At 38.1% G+C, this 20,543-nt stretch overlaps 1 protein-coding gene across 1 annotated transcript in view; it reads left to right on the top strand.

The window, feature by feature from the left end:
• Positions 1-20,543, top strand: part of LOC120414505 (uncharacterized) — a 117,463-nt gene that overhangs the window by 47,118 nt on the left and 49,802 nt on the right. Inside the window, exon 2 of the mRNA XM_052706833.1 lies at positions 5,349-5,374. The gene's annotated coding sequence lies outside the window, so the exon portion shown is untranslated. The remainder of the gene's footprint in view (positions 1-5,348; positions 5,375-20,543) is intronic.

A 20,543-nucleotide genomic window follows, 5' to 3' on the forward strand; every position in this document is an offset into this window, starting at 1 on the left:
GTGATTATGCAGGTTAATTTTTTTGTGTGCTTTTGTGTCGCTATTCGTATGGAGTGAGTGATTGTGGTAATCGAATAATAGCATCATTGGTGCGCTGGAAGTGGGGACGCGAAATCGTGATTATGCAGGTTAATTTTTTTGTGTGCTTTTGTGTCGCTATTCGTATGGAGTGAGTGATTGTGCTAATCGAATAATAGCATCATTGGTGCGCTGGAAGTGGGGACGCGAAATCGTGATTATGCAGGTTAATTTTTTTGTGTGCTTTTGTGTCGCTATTCGTATGGAGTGAGTGATTGTGCTAATCGAATAATAGCATCATTGGTGCGCTGGAAGTGGGGACGCGAAATCGTGATTATGCAGGTTAATTTTTTTGTGTGCTTTTGTGTCGCTATTCGTATGGAGTGAGTGATTGTGGTAATCGAATAATAGCATCATTGGTGCGCTGGAAGTGGGGACGCGAAATCGTGATTATGCAGGTTAATTTTTTTGTGTGCTTTTGTGTCGCTATTCGTATGGAGTGAGTGATTGTGCTAATCGAATAATAGCATCATTGGTGCGCTGGAAGTGGGGACGCGAAATCGTGATTATGCAGGTTAATTTTTTTGTGTGCTTTTGTGTCGCTATTCGTATGGAGTGAGTGATTGTGGTAATCGAATAATAGCATCATTGGTGCGCTGGAAGTGGGGACGCGAAATCGTGATTATGCAGGTTAATTTTTTTGTGTGCTTTTGTGTCGCTATTCGTATGGAGTGAGTGATTGTGCTAATCGAATAATAGCATCATTGGTGCGCTGGAAGTGGGGACGCGAAATCGTGATTATGCAGGTTAATTTTTTTGTGTGCTTTTGTGTCGCTATTCGTATGGAGTGAGTGATTGTGGTAATCGAATAATAGCATCATTGGTGCGCTGGAAGTGGGGACGCGAAATCGTGATTATGCAGGTTAATTTTTTTGTGTGCTTTTGTGTCGCTATTCGTATGGAGTGAGTGATTGTGCTAATCGAATAATAGCATCATTGGTGCGCTGGAAGTGGGGACGCGAAATCGTGATTATGCAGGTTAATTTTTTTGTGTGCTTTTGTGTCGCTATTCGTATGGAGTGAGTGATTGTGGTAATCGAATAATAGCATCATTGGTGCGCTGGAAGTGGGGACGCGAAGTCGTGATTATTCAGGTTAATTTTTTGGTGTGCTTTTGTGTCGCTGTTTGTATCGGATGAGTGATTGTGCTAATCGAATAATAGCATCATTGGTGCGCTGGAAGTGGGGACGCGAAATCGTGATTATGCAGGTTAATTTTTTTGTGTGCTTTTGTGTCGCTATTCGTATGGAGTGAGTGATTGTGGTAATCGAATAATAGCATCATTGGTGCGCTGGAAGTGGGGACGCGAAATCGTGATTATTCAGGTTAATTTTTTGGTGTGCTTTTGTGTCGCTATTCGTATGGAGTGAGTGATTGTGGTAATCGAATAATAGCATCATTGGTGCGCTGGAAGTGGGGACGCGAAATCGTGATTATGCAGGTTAATTTTTTTGTGTGCTTTTGTGTCGCTATTCGTATGGAGTGAGTGATTGTGGTAATCGAATAATAGCATCATTGGTGCGCTGGAAGTGGGGACGCGAAATCGTGATTATGCAGGTTAATTTTTTTGTGTGCTTTTGTGTCGCTATTCGTATGGAGTGAGTGATTGTGCTAATCGAATAATAGCATCATTGGTGCGCTGGAAGTGGGGACGCGAAATCGTGATTATGCAGGTTAATTTTTTTGTGTGCTTTTGTGTCGCTATTCGTATGGAGTGAGTGATTGTGGTAATCGAATAATAGCATCATTGGTGCGCTGGAAGTGGGGACGCGAAATCGTGATTATGCAGGTTAATTTTTTTGTGTGCTTTTGTGTCGCTATTCGTATGGAGTGAGTGATTGTGCTAATCGAATAATAGCATCATTGGTGCGCTGGAAGTGGGGACGCGAAATCGTGATTATGCAGGTTAATTTTTTTGTGTGCTTTTGTGTCGCTATTCGTATGGAGTGAGTGATTGTGGTAATCGAATAATAGCATCATTGGTGCGCTGGAAGTGGGGACGCGAAATCGTGATTATGCAGGTTAATTTTTTTGTGTGCTTTTGTGTCGCTATTCGTATGGAGTGAGTGATTGTGGTAATCGAATAATAGCATCATTGGTGCGCTGGAAGTGGGGACGCGAAATCGTGATTATGCAGGTTAATTTTTTTGTGTGCTTTTGTGTCGCTATTCGTATGGAGTGAGTGATTGTGCTAATCGAATAATAGCATCATTGGTGCGCTGGAAGTGGGGACGCGAAATCGTGATTATGCAGGTTAATTTTTTTGTGTGCTTTTGTGTCGCTATTCGTATGGAGTGAGTGATTGTGGTAATCGAATAATAGCATCATTGGTGCGCTGGAAGTGGGGACGCGAAATCGTGATTATGCAGGTTAATTTTTTTGTGTGCTTTTGTGTCGCTATTCGTATGGAGTGAGTGATTGTGCTAATCGAATAATAGCATCATTGGTGCGCTGGAAGTGGGGACGCGAAATCGTGATTATGCAGGTTAATTTTTTTGTGTGCTTTTGTGTCGCTATTCGTATGGAGTGAGTGATTGTGGTAATCGAATAATAGCATCATTGGTGCGCTGGAAGTGGGGACGCGAAGTCGTGATTATTCAGGTTAATTTTTTGGTGTGCTTTTGTGTCGCTATTCGTATGGAGTGAGTGATTGTGGTAATCGAATAATAGCATCATTGGTGCGCTGGAAGTGGGGACGCGAAGTCGTGATTATTCAGGTTAATTTTTTGGTGTGCTTTTGTGTCGCGGTTCGTATGGGATGAGTGATTGTGGTAATCGAATAATAGCATCATTGGTGCGCTGGAAGTGGGGACGCGAAATCGTGATTATGCAGGTTAATTTTTTTGTGTGCTTTTGTGTCGCTATTCGTATGGAGTGAGTGATTGTGCTAATCGAATAATAGCATCATTGGTGCGCTGGAAGTGGGGACGCGAAATCGTGATTATGCAGGTTAATTTTTTTGTGTGCTTTTGTGTCGCTATTCGTATGGAGTGAGTGATTGTGGTAATCGAATAATAGCATCATTGGTGCGCTGGAAGTGGGGACGCGAAGTCGTGATTATTCAGGTTAATTTTTTGGTGTGCTTTTGTGTCGCTGTTCGTATCGAATGAGTGATTGTGCTAATCGAATAATAGCATCATTGGTGCGCTGGAAGTGGGGACGCGAAATCGTGATTATGCAGGTTAATTTTTTTGTGTGCTTTTGTGTCGCTATTCGTATGGAGTGAGTGATTGTGGTAATCGAATAATAGCATCATTGGTGCGCTGGAAGTGGGGACGCGAAGTCGTGATTATTCAGGTTAATTTTTTGGTGTGCTTTTGTGTCGCTGTTCGTATCGAATGAGTGATTGTGCTAATCGAATAATAGCATCATTGGTGCGCTGGAAGTGGGGACGCGAAATCGTGATTATGCAGGTTAATTTTTTTGTGTGCTTTTGTGTCGCTATTCGTATGGAGTGAGTGATTGTGCTAATCGAATAATAGCATCATTGGTGCGCTGGAAGTGGGGACGCGAAATCGTGATTATGCAGGTTAATTTTTTTGTGTGCTTTTGTGTCGCTATTCGTATGGAGTGAGTGATTGTGGTAATCGAATAATAGCATCATTGGTGCGCTGGAAGTGGGGACGCGAAATCGTGATTATGCAGGTTAATTTTTTTGTGTGCTTTTGTGTCGCTATTCGTATGGAGTGAGTGATTGTGGTAATCGAATAATAGCATCATTGGTGCGCTGGAAGTGGGGACGCGAAGTCGTGATTATTCAGGTTAATTTTTTGGTGTGCTTTTGTGTCGCTGTTCGTATCGAATGAGTGATTGTGCTAATCGAATAATAGCATCATTGGTGCGCTGGAAGTGGGGACGCGAAATCGTGATTATGCAGGTTAATTTTTTTGTGTGCTTTTGTGTCGCGGTTCGTATGGGATGAGTGATTGTGGTAATCGAATAATAGCATCATTGGTGCGCTGGAAGTGGGGACGCGAAATCGTGATTATGCAGGTTAATTTTTTGGTGTGCTTTTGTGTCGCTGTTCGTATCGGATGAGTGATTGTGCTAATCGAATAATAGCATCATTGGTGCGCTGGAAGTGGGGACGCGAAATCGTGATTATGCAGGTTATTTTTTTTGTGTGCTTTTGTGTCGCTGTTCGTTAGGGGTGAGTGATTGTGGTGATCGAATAATAGCATGACTTACTGAATTATTTGTGTCTTGAGCGTAATTTTCGTTGAGTAATTGGTGTTTTTTTGTGATTTTTTTTTTTGAGATCTTAATTAATTGTTTTGTGATTTTCAAAGCCCTTCCTATATCATCGTTGATCGGAAGGCACGGCGTCGGGTAAATTGTGTATAATGTTTTGAATAAGGTTTTATTTTTAATGGTGAAAAAGCCATTTCTATATAATGATCGAAAGACGCACTGACATTTTGGATTAATTAATAGTGGAGTGAAATAATTGTGTGTGAGTGACTTTGTGTGTTAACCAAAAAGACCTTCCCATAGCATCGTTGCTCGGAAGGCTCGCCGACGGGTCTGTTATGAAAGTCCTCCCCATAGCATCGTAGCTCGGGAGGCATCGAAAAGCCAATACCTTATCCTACTAACCCAAAAAAATAATAATCACGTGATGCTTGAAGGAGATGCTGTGGATTCAACGGTCTCAAGCGGTATCAACAAGTATATAGCGAAAAACTGTGTGCTTGATGAGTCTGCAACTTCAACTATCGGACTAACATTCCTCCCTTTCGTTGAACTGCAGGCTTCTTGGGAGGGCGCCGGTATTGACTAATAAAGTAGGGATCTTCAGAGGTTAAACAGTGAACGGATGGTTGGCTCCCACTGATCATTTTTGATTCATTGTTTAACTTCAGCTGATCTGTCAATAACGGAGTAGCAGCTCATTGGCAGTCAACCATGCTCATGCTCATGCTCATGCTCAAGATTTTGAAGATTTGAAGAAATTTTAAGATTTTGTAATTTGAGATTTTTGCAGATGCATCCAATAATTTATCACCCTCTCATAAAACAAAGAAAAAAAAAACAGGTGCCAATACACCTCTCAAAATGCACGTGCCACGTGCACCTTCCCTAAATTACCCCCTGATCCGAGGGGTCCACCTCAACAAAAGACCAGAAAAAAAAAATCGTTTCAAAATAACCGCTCACACACGTTTGTAATACAATCCATCTTCAAAACACACGACGCGATCGAACACACTTGAAAACAATTTACGATGACACCTCCAACTAACGAGAGTTTTTTCTTCTTCCTTTCCAGACCGTTGAACGACTCACGGAATTTAGGTAAGTGTCTAAGGCGGGCGTTCGGCACGCACCAAGCCGACCTAATCAGTGTAATTTTAAGTTTTTTTTTTCTTTTGGTTTCTCTCTCGGAGCACCCACAACGCAGTGACAGCGAATGCAATTATCTTAATTTTAATTTTGGATGAGGCATGTCGGGGTCGCGGAGACTGATTAAAATTCCAAGGAGTTTTTTGACGTTTCCCAGAAGTTTTCGGTGGCCTCATGTTTGAAATTTGAGATCGTAACTTCCCCGCAACTTTAAAATGTTTAACTTTTGATTTAACGAGTTATGATTCTCGCTAGAACCGTAAGCTCTTTACGGTTTCGTCGTCGGAGAATAGTTGAGCACACTTGAGAAGAGTCCTTTTCCCAGCCCGGCCACCGCCGCACTGATGAGGATCGTAAAGTATTTATGAGTTCTAAGCACTCTGGGAACTTTACACGAACGACTCCCGTGTTCCGTCCATCGGCTGCATTTATGAGGCTTTTGAACGGCGACAGATTACGACGTGTAAATGGGTCTTTATGGGCGGGATTTGCTGTCCCAAGAGGTCTGGGAAAATTGACAGTGTCTTTTTGAGTTAATGGAAGTTCTTTGAAAATTTCGCAAATTCTTTGAATGAGTTTTGAATTTTCCAAGAAATTGCCAAACAATGCCAGGTGACAGATAAATTGACAGTTGACAAAACACCGTTGAGCTCACTTTCACTTGTTTCACTATCACTCTATACTTACCTTCACAAAAAAAAAAACAGAAAAAAACACTTCACCGACTCATCGATGATTTCCAGGTACCTCGATTTGACGTCGGTAATCGGGAAACGGTAAAACACTTACCTGTTCGGTTTTAGTCTGAGTTTGTCTTAGGTACCTTGAAGTTGAAGTCGGTAATAGAGAAGCTCAAATATGACAACTGTTTTCCTTTACCTGATTCAAATAAAAAAAAGCAAATTTAAAAAAAGCATTTCTCGATCACCGACGTCAAACCTACATACCTACCTTCAAATAGCTAAACGAGCAATTTTCAGCATTTGAAAACCTTTTTTTTCTGCTGTTAAAGTAAATCTGTAGTGTCTCATAATCAAAACATCCTCTTGTCTAGTAAATTAGTCCAAACAAATTTGTACAGTGAAGTCAAGTGCTTTCTTTCTCTACAAGATGACTCAATCTTAAAATCCTCTCCAGTCTCACTAGCAAAAAGACTTCCAAAATTTGTCTCACGTGCACTTAATTTCAAAAACAACCCCACAACATCTGTCTCTTTCCCGACTTCTCCGTAAAAACTATAGTCCCTTCTCATTCTCGTCATCATCGTCATCATCATTTTGAGCGTTGAAAAATTAAGAACCTTGTCGCGCCAACACTAGCAATCTTCTACACGATGACGATGACGAAGGCGTGTCGCCAGCACACAACATGTCAGCTCAACATAACTGTCCAATTCCATCGCGACAAGTTCTTATTTCGACGAGGAGGAGGATTTGATTCCCGCGGGAACGCTGCTCCTCTTTCTTGCGAGCGAACGTCTTGCGGAGATTGGTTAACCCTTGAATGTCTCGGGTGTCAATTTGCTTTGAAAACTTCTTCACTGAATTTGGCGTGAAAAACTATGAAGTTTGACACGTCGCACGGTGGTGTTTGGACGAGGTCGAAAATTGGCCACACGGTGCCCGTGGCACCGATTCCGGTCAATCCGGAACGGGGTCACGGTTGTGATGTTAGCAAAAATTGTAGTGCGACGTGTCAAACTTCGTGATTTTCGATGAAGAATACGGAATTTCGACGAAAATTTAATTTTGGCCACATTGGCGAACTGGAATCTATAAATCCGGAACATGACCCATAGTGAAATAAATCTTTAAAAAACTATCGTATCATAATAGTTATCATGAAAATATGTTCTGGTTCTCAGAAGTTGATTTACACTCTCTAAACTTACTTGAAAGACCACCTGGAATCTATAGATCCGGAACATGTTGGAACTAGTCTTAAAAAAATAACTCATTGTGAAACATATATCTTTTCCAAAGCATCAATTGTGTGACATATCAAGAAACATCTACTTGTTCTCAAAATTGATTGACACTCTCCAAAAAATACTTTCAAAACTGTCTCGCCCCTTAGACCTTCCGGAGTCGCTAAATCCGGAACATGGTCGATAGTGAAATAAATCTTTTTCAAAAATACTCATTTATTCTAAGCCTTAAATTTCGAGGAAAAATCATTGTTGAAAAACTCCCCATCGAAATCGTATCGAAAAACCATGCAGTTTGACACGTCGCACCGTGGTATTTGGTTCAAGTCGAAGATCGACCCCAATGGCTCCCGGGGACCGGTTCTGCCCAATCCGGAACGAGGTCATGATCGTGATGTGAGCAAAAATGATCGTGCGACGTGTCAAACTTCGTGGTTTTCAATGGAGAGTTTGGAAATTGTACGGAGTTTTGGTGATTTGTTCATGTTCACTGGTTATTTTTTTGTCAATTTTTAACAGTTTCTGTTTAAGTAATTTATATTAAAAAGAACTAATAAATAAGCGAGCACCTTTCCATTGAAATCGCATTGAAAACCCATGACGTTAGACAGGTCGCACGGTGATATTTAGTTTAAATCGAAAATTGGCCACAAGGCATCTGTGGGACCGGCTCCGGTCAATCCGTAACGGGGTCAAATTTAAGAAATCTTTTTCCCAAAACGTTCATATCGCAATTGCAACAAAAAACCAAGCAGTTTGACACGTCGCACGCTTAGATTGGGTCCAGGTCGAAAATTGGCCACTTGGGGCCCGCGGAACCTATTCTGGACGATTCCGGTCATTCCGGAACGGGGTCACGGTCGCGATATAAGCAAAAATAGTCGTGCGACGTGTCAAACTTCCTAGTTTTCGAAGGTGAGTAAGAATATCCTACGGATTTCTCACAATTTTTCTTTCGTCAGTCACTCGAGGGTTAATCCCCCTGCTTGCTGGTCACATCTACTAAGTAGATGTTTTGCCTTTCTGTTTTCTCACGAGACCCGATCTCTCGCGTCTTCTCAATTTTGGCATCCTTCTCGCGATCCCCCGTCTGCGTGGTGTATGTTTACAATTATGACAATGGTTCTTCTTCTTTCCAACCAGCATAACAAATGTCGCGTGATTTGTTTGTATTTGTGACCGGGGAAAAAGTTAGAACTGCGCGCGCGCCTCTTCTGACTGACTGTTTTGAAGGTTTAGTCTAATTTCAAACACGACGCGTTCCGGTTACTTTTTCGCGCTCTCGAGTATCCCAAATTTGGCTTTTCTTGGAAAAGTGCGGTCAAAAATCGCGCGTTTTGTTTATTTTTGGGTTCGAATTAGTGCGTGGGCAGAAGGTGCTAATTGTTTGTTGTTTTTGGTGAAGAATTTCAAACGGAAAACTGCTTTTAGTGTTGTTTAGATTTCCCGCAAACAAGCTGGGGTCGGCTCTCAGCTTGGGGTGATCTACTATGTGTTTTGAAAAGTGAATTAAAAGCGCTAGAAGCGTGAATTTGGGTGTGTTGTTTGCGGTTGCCTACATTTCGGCGGTGCCGCCGACTTTCGCAACCGTCGTCGTTCGTTGATCTCGTTTTTTTGAAAACACACACGCAGCTTGACTCATCTCAACGAGGTTTCTATTTCCGAGCAACCAACCCAGCAAGGTTCTTATGCTCGCTTTAAACAAACATATCGCCGATGGTGTGAGAAAAAGTTATGTGAAACTCGATTACGCATGCGTTTTTTTTTTCCTTCTTGTCCTATTTTCGGACACACTCTCGGCAAGGGACCACGAAACGCATCGAATCGTCGACTTGGGCTGAAATTCGGTATGCTCGGTTGGGCGGTTCAAAATAAAACATAACAAACGTGGCGTGAACGAGGAGTCGCCACATTTATTATGCGCCTCTGACCAGCATCAGCAACCTCCTTAACAAGGCGGATTGTTCTGCGCATGTCAGCCGCTGTCCGACGACGACGTCGGGAATGATTTATGGAACGAATTGAGCTTGTTGGGTGTCGCGAGCGATGCAGGGTCGCACGAAAAGTCATCGAGAACTTCGTCATTGAAATCGCCGCGAAAAACCGCGAAGTTTGACACGTCGCACGACACTTTTTCGTTCGAGTTGAAAATTGGCCACAATGGCCGCCGGGAACCGGTTCCGGTCAATCCGGAACGGGGACATGGTTGCGATTTTTGAGAAAAAGGTCGTGCGACGTGTCAAACTGCGTGGTTTTCGATGGAGATCACTAGAACCGTACGGATTAGCCTTCAATCTATCGTTAAGTAAATATTTTTCGTGCTTTTAGTCTCCCAGATAGCTCGCAACCAATTTGAAACAAAACAAATGAAGCCGTGTTTATTTTCCTTCAACGCCCATCACCTCGCTTTGTTGACACATTCGACTCTTCAAAAATAGAGCTCTTCAACTGTCTTGCCTTCTCCCAATCTGTACGCGCCATCATCAGTACGTCAAAACCCAAAAGTGTTGATTATTTTTCTTTTGAGGAGAGAAGTACCCGGCGGTTAATAATATCTCATTTATTATTGAAATTTGTTACATCTCTTCGAGAGCAGGGGCAAATGCACTTCTCGTCAAACTTTTTTTTCTTTCTCTTTCCATCTGTCACAAATTTTGAAGGCAGAAGGAAAGGAAAAATCAACATACACTAACTGTGTTTTTCTCACACAAAGTAACGCAGTCATAATTTTTATTTGCTTTTTTTCTCACTCTCTGCGTCGTTATTGCCGTTTGGCATTCATATTTTCGTACTTTCGTCTTTCTCGTCGAGGTTGTTTACACCGACAGAAAAAAAAACGTATGTTTATACTCACACATGTGTGAGAAAGAAGCAAAAAAATCAAGTTTGATTCCGTTCAACTCTGCTGCTAGCGCAGCTACTAACGCGCCCTAGTACAGGGTGGTCCAACTTGCACGTGGAGTTGGTTTAACTTTCATCGTTTGATAAGCTGTTGGCGCTACTGTCTGAACAAACGCGATGAATATGCAACACAGAGCGTGATCGCATCGCGCCAGCGATTAGGACCGGCGAAATTGGGGTGTTAACGTTACTTTGTTGTGATTTTGAATTTATCTCTGAATTTTCATCCGAAAGTGATTAGCTGAACAAGGAAATTTGGAGCAGTTGTTTAATTGGCCGTTTTCTATGTCAATCAGATTCAAATTGTCAAATATGATTTTTTTTTGAATAAAATATAATAAGGATTGGATTTTTAAAACGTGAATTTTTCAGTTAGTCAAAAATAATTCAAAATTTCGGTTTCCCACTTACTTCAAAACTGTTACAAAATATTAATCGCAAAAAAAATATTTCTCAAAAATCTTAAAACATGTCATAATAAATTAAAAAAAAAAACATAATAAAAATAACAACAAAAATTAAATCTATTTTTTTGTATTGTCCATAAAATACAAGATGCGACAAAAATATAAAAAAGACGGAAACAAAATTATTTAATTCATTTCACATACAAAACATGTATATTTACATTTTTAGAGGCAATATTGTCATTTTGACTGTGTTATTTTTATTTTTTCTCATAATTTTTAGTTAAAGTATTAATTTTATATGTGAGGATTGATGGAGTCAATTTACATCTTTTTGGATGTAATTTTACATGAATTTATGTTGGAAAATGGGTCATTCCAGGTCAACTGAGTACACTTTTGGACTCGACCTTCACCGATTTGACTAAACTTGGAGGGAACGTTCATCTATCGATAGTTAACAGAAATCCCAAGTTTGGTGCTGATTAGACCATCCCTCCATTTTGGGCACCGCCCTCTTTTTTGACGATTTTCTAAAAAACTTTTTTTTTTCTTTTAATCATAACTTTGCAACCATTTAAGCAAAAGACTTTGTACAGGTTGCATTTTATAGAAAGTTGTCCAAGGAATTCGATAAAAATAAAATGTTAACCCTTAAATGCCCACTCATACTTTATTTTAACGTTTTAAGTATTAAAGATCAGTTTTGAACAATTCCATATGTTTTTCTTTGTTTTATTTTATCACCATCGTGTTCCCCAGACAATTTTACATAATAATCAATGTAGACCTCAAACTAAAATGAACTATTGGCGAGATACAGCGATTTTACTGAAAAAAGTTTGATTTTGCGCTGCACTCTGTCCTATGAATTCAAATCCGAAATAAGTTTCTCACATATAAAAACCGAACTGGAATCATCCCTTTTTGTTGAAAAGTACACCATGTACTTCCAAGTGCCGCGCAAAATCATACTTTTTTTTCAGTCAAATCGCTGTATCTCGCCAATAGTTCATTTTAGTTTGAGGTCTACATAGATTATTATGTAAAATTGTTCGGGGAACACGATGGTGATAAAATAAAACAAAGAAAAACTTATGGAATTGTTGAAAACTGATCTTTAATACTTAAAACGTTAAAATATAATATTAGTTTGCATATAAGGGTTAGAATTTTATTTTTATCGAATTCCTTGGACAATTTTCTATCAAATGCAACATGTAGAAAGTCTTCTGCTCAAGTAACTGCAAAGTTATGATTAAACATTACAACCCTTCTGTAAAATTACATCATAACAGAGGTAATATTAAACCGTCAAATTTTACACCATGCAAATTTACATGTGTTTTACTGTGATCAAAAGATCATGGAATGTATTTTTTTATATTTTGCAAATTTCTGTGTTTTATTTATCTTTTTTACAATCTTTTAAACCAATATATAATTAGTTTTAAGATGGTTTAATCTCCCAGTCACAATCGCTACTTCAAGTGGCGTCAGTTTTTCAAAACGTCCCACTGCCGGGGGGCTCACCGATGGTCACCTCTCGATTACCCAAGGAAGAATGCACGGAATGCAAGGCATTCCGGTTGGTGGTGGCGATTTCCAAAGACCTTGCCCCAAAGCTGCGTCCAAATACTTCGGTGGGACCCCTCGAGCTATCGATTCGCCACGATCGCGCACCGCTGAGAGGGCATCAGGTTTTATCGCAAATCTTGGCGCTCGGAGCTTCCTCGACACCCTGAAGGCAGCCAATTTGGCATCGATGATCGCGCCCCGAAGGCAGGAAGTTAGGTTAGGTATGGGCTCTCGGTGTGTGGGGCAACTTTGCGCGAAAGCGAAAGTTGGCACGAGTTTAGAGATACTGTTAGTGAGAAGACCAAGGTTATAGTATTTTTAAAGGTTGGAAATAAAGTTTTTCGCTGAAATTAGCGAGTTGAAATTTTAAAGGGGTAAATTTACATCTTTTTAATGTAATTTTACTGAAATTAGCATGTAAAATTTAATTACACTTAAAAGATGAAAATATCAGATTGCTCATGTAAATTTACATAATTTTTGCTGTAAAGTTACAAATGGTTTTGAAACAAAATAATTTGTAGTCAATGTTCCAGAAAAGAAATTAACTTTAAATCAAAAACTGATTAAAATTAAAAAACTCTGAGAAGAAAGTTTCATCGTTTTCCATGTAATGTAAATTTACATGCTCATTTAGGTAAAATTACTATAAAAAATTAAAACAAAATTTAAATTGTACCAACCTCTGCATTTAGCAACCTTGACCAAAAGCGACAATTTCAGCAAAAAAAAAAGAAGCATTGGCCTTTTTTGCCGATGAAGCGTGAAATTGAAGATAAAAGGTGTGTCGTCGTCGGCAGGGTGTCCACCGACCAAAAGCAAGAAATGCAGGTCAGCTTGCGAGCGCAGCTCGAAGAGTCGGAAATTGGTACCTCTTGAGTGAGTTATTTATGTTGCGCGCACGGCTTAACGGTTACGACGACAGCATTTTTTCTTGTTTTATTTATTTTTTTTGCGATGAAAAAGTGACCAACGGTGGATTAGATGGCGCGAAGATGAGAGCTGGGTGTTTTGCTTTTTAATGCTGGGAGGAAGAGATGCAACGTGACTTTGAATAAATTATGATAATTATTGGTACAAGTAGACTCGAGTATGAATTTTATGTGCACATTTTTAAGGTGGTTAACTTTTGAAAACTTTGTTTTATGTTTAAAAAAAAATAAAAATTTCAATTTTTAACTTTATTTTATCATTTTATGTATAAAAAAATAATAAAAATTTCAATTTGATTTGTTTCATAAAAACGTAATTGTGATCACGATTTATTTTGTAACGTCCAAAGATCTGGCAACCCTGTCTGTCGCTTTAAATACCTAAGTGAAATTTACTCTACTTTAAAATGTGGATTCTATTAATTTCTATATTTTTTCTTCTATAACTGTTTTGCCGACCCTTTCAATCAGACTAAAAAAAAATGATCTGGCAACACTGTAACATTAGGCGAAACTAGATTTATAGAACTTTTCATAATAATATGTTGTCAATTCAATGGAGAACGGTTTCATATCGTACATCGTTGGACAGTATTATTTTTTTTGAAAAGTTATAAAATTTGATGATATGGCAACACTGTTCAAAGCAATTAGTTCTTTGCGATTTTGCACATTTTTTTCGATTTTTTTTTATTTTCGTTGTTTGATTTTGGTTAAACTTTGTCCATATTCAGTTCTTGCATTAGCTTTTTCATAAATGTCTCCATACAATTTTGGAGTGTGTACATACAAATTTTTTGTATTACAAAATTGGTATGTAAATGTATGAAAATGGGTATCTTAAGAAGGGATTTTCTGATCGATTTGATGTGTTTGGCAAAGTTGTAGGTTATGATTAGAACTTTTTAGGAAAAAAAGGTACACGAAAATATTTTTTTGTATTAACTTTTTGTAACAAAATCTTGAATTCCCAAAACATTTTTTTTAATTTTCGTTTTTTTATGTGTTAGGGGTCTAAAAAAACCCTTTTTTTGTGATGGTGCTAAACCTGGTTTGGGAGACATGAATTAAAAATTTTTTTTTTTCGAATTTTTGGGCAAAACATTTTTTTAAATATTATTTTTAGGCAAAATTAAATTTTCATTCGAAATGTACTTTTTTATGATAATGTACCGTTCTCAAATTACGGATACTTTTAGATATTTTTCGTTTTTTTTTTAGTTTTTAATATAAAATTTCTTATAATTTTCTCTTTGAAATTTTGTAGGCCTTAATTTTTTTTGGTTGAATATTACCTCTTTTTTGAGTTATTTTATCTAAAAAATGTGTAAAAATGTGAGCCTGATATTCACCAGTTCCTGATGTTATTACACTTTTTTTTAACACAAAATCTTTCACTATTCCATGATAAATTTTACGTTTTTTTTTGTTTATTGGTCCGATTTTCAATGTAAAAGAAATAAATTATTGTAAATTTTTTTGATCTTCTCAATAAAAATATTTCAAAATTTTTATATAATTAGGTATAAAATATGAAATAAGGGAAATTCTTGGACTTTTTCAAAAGTTAAGCTTAATTTTAAAATTATTCTTCAAAAATTTAGAAAACTATACAAAAGTTTCAAAAAATTTGCTAAATTGTAGTGAACTCAAATGAACTTCCGAATTTAGAATCGTTTTGGTTTAATTTAGAAACCTTTTTTATGTTTTAGGGTACTAAAAAAGAACTCTTATAGTCATCTTTGAGTTTTATTTAATTTTACGAAAATTTGGGCAAAAACATTATTAAAATATTTTTTTAAGGCAAAATGTACCGTTTGAAAATTACAGATACTTCTAGGTATTTTTTCGAAAACCTAAATTTAAAACCATTCTTGAAAGAACCCCCCTGAAAAAATAATTTGAGGAGTTGAGAAAATTGCCTATAATTTTCTCTCTGAAATTTTGGAAGGTTGAAAATGTTGTTGGTTGAATATTAACTCTTTTGCAAAACCGTAGAGAACTACTCAAATGACTTCCGAACCCATTGAAAGTAATTTAGAACCGTTTGAGTTTAGTTTAGAGAGTTTTTCAATTAAAATTAAATATGATCTGGCAACACAGTCTCAAGATAAAGAGACTTAGGAAACATTTTTAGAACTTTTCTATGCTGCCATATGTTGTAGATTCAAAAGAAAATTGTTTCCTTTGTTCAACGTTCGGCAGTATGAATCTTTTAATTAAGATATAAATTTGATGATCTGGCAACACTGCCCTGAGGTAACGTGACCCAAGTGGAATTTGTAAGTCTTTTTTGGCCAAATGTTGGAAATACAGATGATTAAGTCTGAAAAATACCTCAAAACAGGTTCTTATGTTGCAATATCCATAATTCAAACACCAGCAACTACCATTAGTAATGAGATCCACCATAAAACCATCAAGTTTATTGCAGTGTCAAGCCTTTTTCCCTCACGCGTCAACTGCATTCTTCCAGCACTCGTAAAGTAGGACAACCAAATTACACCAACAGTCAGATTAAAAACCTCACAACTTTTAAAGTAATCCTCGTAATGGAAAAACTCGTTCCCATTCTAGCTCATGTTTATGATGTAAACAAAACTTGTTCCGCACAAAAGCCTCCCTCGCAACTCAACTTTACTTTTTTTCCCACAACAACAACCCAACTGATAGTAAACCGTGATGACAGCTCCCTTCTCAACAGTTGGTGGCGGTGGCGGAGCCAGGTTGCACTTATGGTAATACAAAGATGCTCACATCACCATCTTTCCACCAGATGTTGGTAGGACTTCTTTTCTGGGTGAGAAGTTTCATCCCCTCGAAAATTTTCAGTTGCTTTTTAAGATATTTTTTCCCACCACGCGAGAGTTCAAAATCACACTTCATCAAATCCCCACTAATCTGGTGGCATTACGAGCTGTTTACAAAATGTCGGTAATTATTTATTTACACTTGGAGATTACTTTCCCACTCCATACTCTACTCAATCTCAGCTGGAAATTTTGGAAATGACGCATCATTTGAGAATCAGACAAATCTTGTTTGACAAGCTCAAGTGGGCACTTTGTTACAAATTCTTAACTAACCTTACTTTTCAAACTATTTGGAAAGGTCTACAAACTTATTGTGAAGGGGAAAATTGTAAGCTGCACTGCTGTCGTGTCTGCATTGTTGTAGCCAGATGTGAAAATGTGTGTTGTATTTGCATAAGCAAACCTCAAACCTTAGTCTTCCTTCCACCGCTCAACGTAGCAAAGTGGCGATGGATTAGGCTAGGCAAATTGAGCGATTGAGATTACACAATTTGATAACTTTTTTTAGAACAGTTAACAAAACTGAAATAAATACCAAAATGTTTGTTCAAAAACCTTTTGGCACGGTATGTCCACGCATCCTCCTCCCCTGTAGATTCTGTGAAATGCGATCCGTTCACAGAACCCTCTCCGCGGTTAATGCAACGCAGTAGGCCTGGCGGCTTTAATGAGTGTAATACAGCTTGGGGATACAACCAACAGACATAACGGTCTCGTTACGCGGAAACCTTCACTAATTTGTTGGCATTTTCGCGCCGATTTCAAAATTTGAAGCGCACCTCTCCTCGAGGGGGGTCTTTTAGATCTACCTTGACTAAAAAAACACAGGTAAAAAAATGTGTAATTTTACATCTGAAAACGTGTAAATTTACCACTTTTCTTGTGTAATGTCGCTTTTAACTCTAAATTGATGTAAAATTACGTCATAAAAGAGGTAATATTCAACCTTCCATATTTACACAATTTATTACCGTGTACGATCAGCAATCGATTCGCGATGTGGGAGGAAATCGACCTGCTACGGAGAGCCAGCAGGTCGTCTTTGAAGATCGTCGTCAACGCCGTTTTTTTTTTCTTTGCCGATTTGGTCACGGAGAGAAAAAAAAAGCCAAACTGTGTAATTTTGAATCTCACACGCCATGCCCGGCAGCGCAGCGTGAAACTATGATGATGACAGATGCATTGCAGATTGGTGGCTAAAGACAGCTGGAAAGCCGCGCTGGTTAACCCTCGAGTGCCAGTTTTTCTACATTTTTAAAAATTGTTTAAAAAATGGCAAGATTTGAAATTTGCATTTTTCAAAAATCAGACAAGTTTCAAACTGAGGACTTGGGAATTTGTACATCTTTTATGTCAGAAAAAAATGTGTAAGTTTACCTCTAAAGATGTGTAATTTTACCACTTTTCTGGTGTAATGTCGCTTTTTCAGTCTAAATTGAGGTAAAATTACATTATAAAAGAGGTAACATTTAACCTTTCTAAATTACACTGTGTGGTTCGCTGAGGGTTACCTTGGAGAGACAACCATGCATTTTGGGTGAAATTGGGTCTCTCGGGTGTAATTTTCGGGGTGTCTCTCTCAGTCATGGAACCTGCTGGCGAAATGATGTAACCATTCCATAGTAAATTACCGGCGCACAATTGGTTTCTGTTTAGAGTTTTGGAACACCCGGCGTGAGTCAGGCTGCACTTGGCAGTGGTGCCAGATTATTTCATTTCTTTTAGTTTATTTTAGAAAAAATGCTGAATCTTTTTTGAGCCTAAAATTTTAACAAATCTAAATTTTAGAATTCTTGAAAAATTCAATTAAAAAAAAATGAAAGTCTGGCAACACTGTCCCGCTGTAACTTAGGGGTACATCTTGAAGATCTGCCGCAGCCAGTTTAGCATTTCTGGGTCGTCCAATTTATGTAATACCTCCCTCTTATACTGGAGGACGGGAAGTGGAACAGGTATAATACCGACCATTCCTAGCTGAGGTGGCAGCGGATTTCTTGAAGTGGTGATGATTTGCGTGTTTAGGGCTCATTTGAAGGGTCGGAAACCGGATTGTTGTTGACGAACATGGTGGTCTCCGGGCTGACGACGATTGAACTTGTTTTGGCGGGAAATCTCACGCATTAGAAAAACTTGATGTGTGATATAACTTTGTGGTGGAGTGAGGCTGAAGAATGAAGAATAAGAAAATATCATAGGCTGGATGAAATTTCCATCGATTTCTATGTAATTTCATTTTTTACATGTCAGTTAAGGTAGAATTACATACTGCCTTATCTGACATGTAAATGACATGAACTACCGCATCTGACATTTAAAAAGTGAAATTACATAAAAAGCGATGGAAATTTCATCCAGCCTATGAGATTTGCATTAGTTTCTAATGTTAAATTACATACTTTTTCAAAAACGTTTTGTATCTAAAAGTGTGTAATTTTACAACAAAAACTGGTTACATCTCTTTGTATGTAATTTCACTTTTTAAAGGTGTAAATTTACCACTTTATGTAATTCTACCTTAACTGACATGTAAAAAAATGACATTACATAGAAATCGATGGAAATTTCATTTGGTTTATGATATTTGCATGGGTTTCTGATGTAAAATTACATACTTTTTACTTTTTTTACGTTTTATGTAATGTTACAACAGAAACTGGTTACATCTCTTTCTATGTAATTTGACTTTTTCACAATTTATCTAAAATTACATCAAAGCTATGAAATCAGAGTTATTTTAATTTGACTATCAGATGTAGTTCATAGTTTCATCTAACCTCCAAGTGCACTAAAAAATGCATCAAGTGCAACACAATGTCAGTCTCTTATTCCAGAGCACAATTTATGCTCCACTCAAGTCAAGCCCTTCCGCATAACTATGCGACTGATTGGTAAACAACAACAAAAAATCCACAAGACAGAAGCCAGAAACTTAAGGGCAATTTATGCTCGCACACACACGCGATCGGCAAAGGGAAAAACACAACACTTTTCATTCTTTTCCGTGACTGCTCGACTCTTCGTGGGTGGAAAATTAGCTCAACCGGCGCGCCGGGCGTCATATTCCAGATATTTTTTGTTGTTGCTTCTATTTTAAGCGAGCATAAATTTTAACGTTTTGAATGGCATTTCTCATTCAGAGCTGGAAACGCTCTCTCTCCCTTAAAAGGGTGGAAGTCATAACTTATCCAATCTTTTCAGCCCTCCCCAAAATTAATTACAATTTTAGAGCGATAATTGAGATATGAAACCGAAAACGGGGCTTTTGCTGCGTTCTAATTAGGTTCGTCATAAATATTTTTGAGAGCTTCCGAAGAATGAAATGAACCCCCTTTCGTTTGTGATAATGACATTTTCATATGGCGGGGTCTGGAAAAGTCGGAAAAACTTGAAATGATTTAATTTCGGGTCAGTCCCCTTTTCCAGACTCTTTTTTTTTCGATAGTTTGGAAAAGTGATCTGCCCTTCCCCCTTACTTTGGTGGAATCGAATTCCTCAAATTCCTATTGGTATACCAGCATTGATTTATGATCACGTGGTTCGCCGCAACGAGTAATTTGTTTTCCATGCTTCTGATGGTGAGATTAGTTGCACTTGCAGTGGTGCGGCACTAAAACTCGTGGAATGCCCTCAAATGTCGAAAAGAATTTCGATTGAAAAATCCAACCAACTTGCGAGACTGGATTTGGAGGGGGGCCCCGATTTGGTTTGATGTGGTGTCGTAGCCGAACCAGCATTTCAATTTGACTTAATTTAAGTCACTTAACCAACCAACACTCGCGATTGTGTGCTTTCAATTGTGGTAGTTGTTGCACAGTAAAAAAAATATGACTTCTTTTTCCATGTAATTTTACCATAATTTATGTGCAATAGCAAACATCACATAAACATGTAAATTTACACATTCTCACATGTAATATTACCACACTTTTTTTTTCATTGTTTAGTTGCATTCACCACAACTAGTTTGAGGAAGGGTTCGAATGTGATTTCAGCGCATTTTAAAGCACATTTGAGACTTGGATTCGAAACGGCCTAGAGAGCGAATTGCTACTGGCCCGCTAGTTGAGTGTAGGAGAATGTGTGGTGATAAATGTCAGACATCAGGGGCTTGAAATAGATGTCACACTTATGACAAGTGAGGCGACTTTGCATTTGTGTGGGTGGATCAGGTTTTGGGTTTAGCCGAAATTTTTGAGCTCGAAGATGGAAAACGGTAGCAGAGTTACGGAGGTGGGTTTTGCGAATTTGTTAAAACTGGTCGGATTACTTTTTAGGTTACGGAAAGATAGTAAATTTACAAAAAATATTGTAAATTCACTTCTGACGACTAAGAAGGTTAAAGCTGCCAGAAATAAATAAATTAACAACAAAAACATTGAGAAAACATCGTTTCAGAATTTCGTCGTACACAATTTAAAAAATAGTTCAATTCATAAGGTTGAAAAACTTAAAAATTACCTCTTATTTATGTAATTTTACCTCAATGAATATGGAATATGTCAAACTACTTTTAAAAAGATGTAAAATTATACATTTTGAATTGTAACATAACATATTTTCAGT

The sequence above is a fragment of the Culex pipiens genome, chromosome 1 (assembly GCF_016801865.2).
Source record: "Culex pipiens pallens isolate TS chromosome 1, TS_CPP_V2, whole genome shotgun sequence".
In the NCBI taxonomy this organism is placed as follows: domain Eukaryota; kingdom Metazoa; phylum Arthropoda; class Insecta; order Diptera; family Culicidae; genus Culex; species Culex pipiens.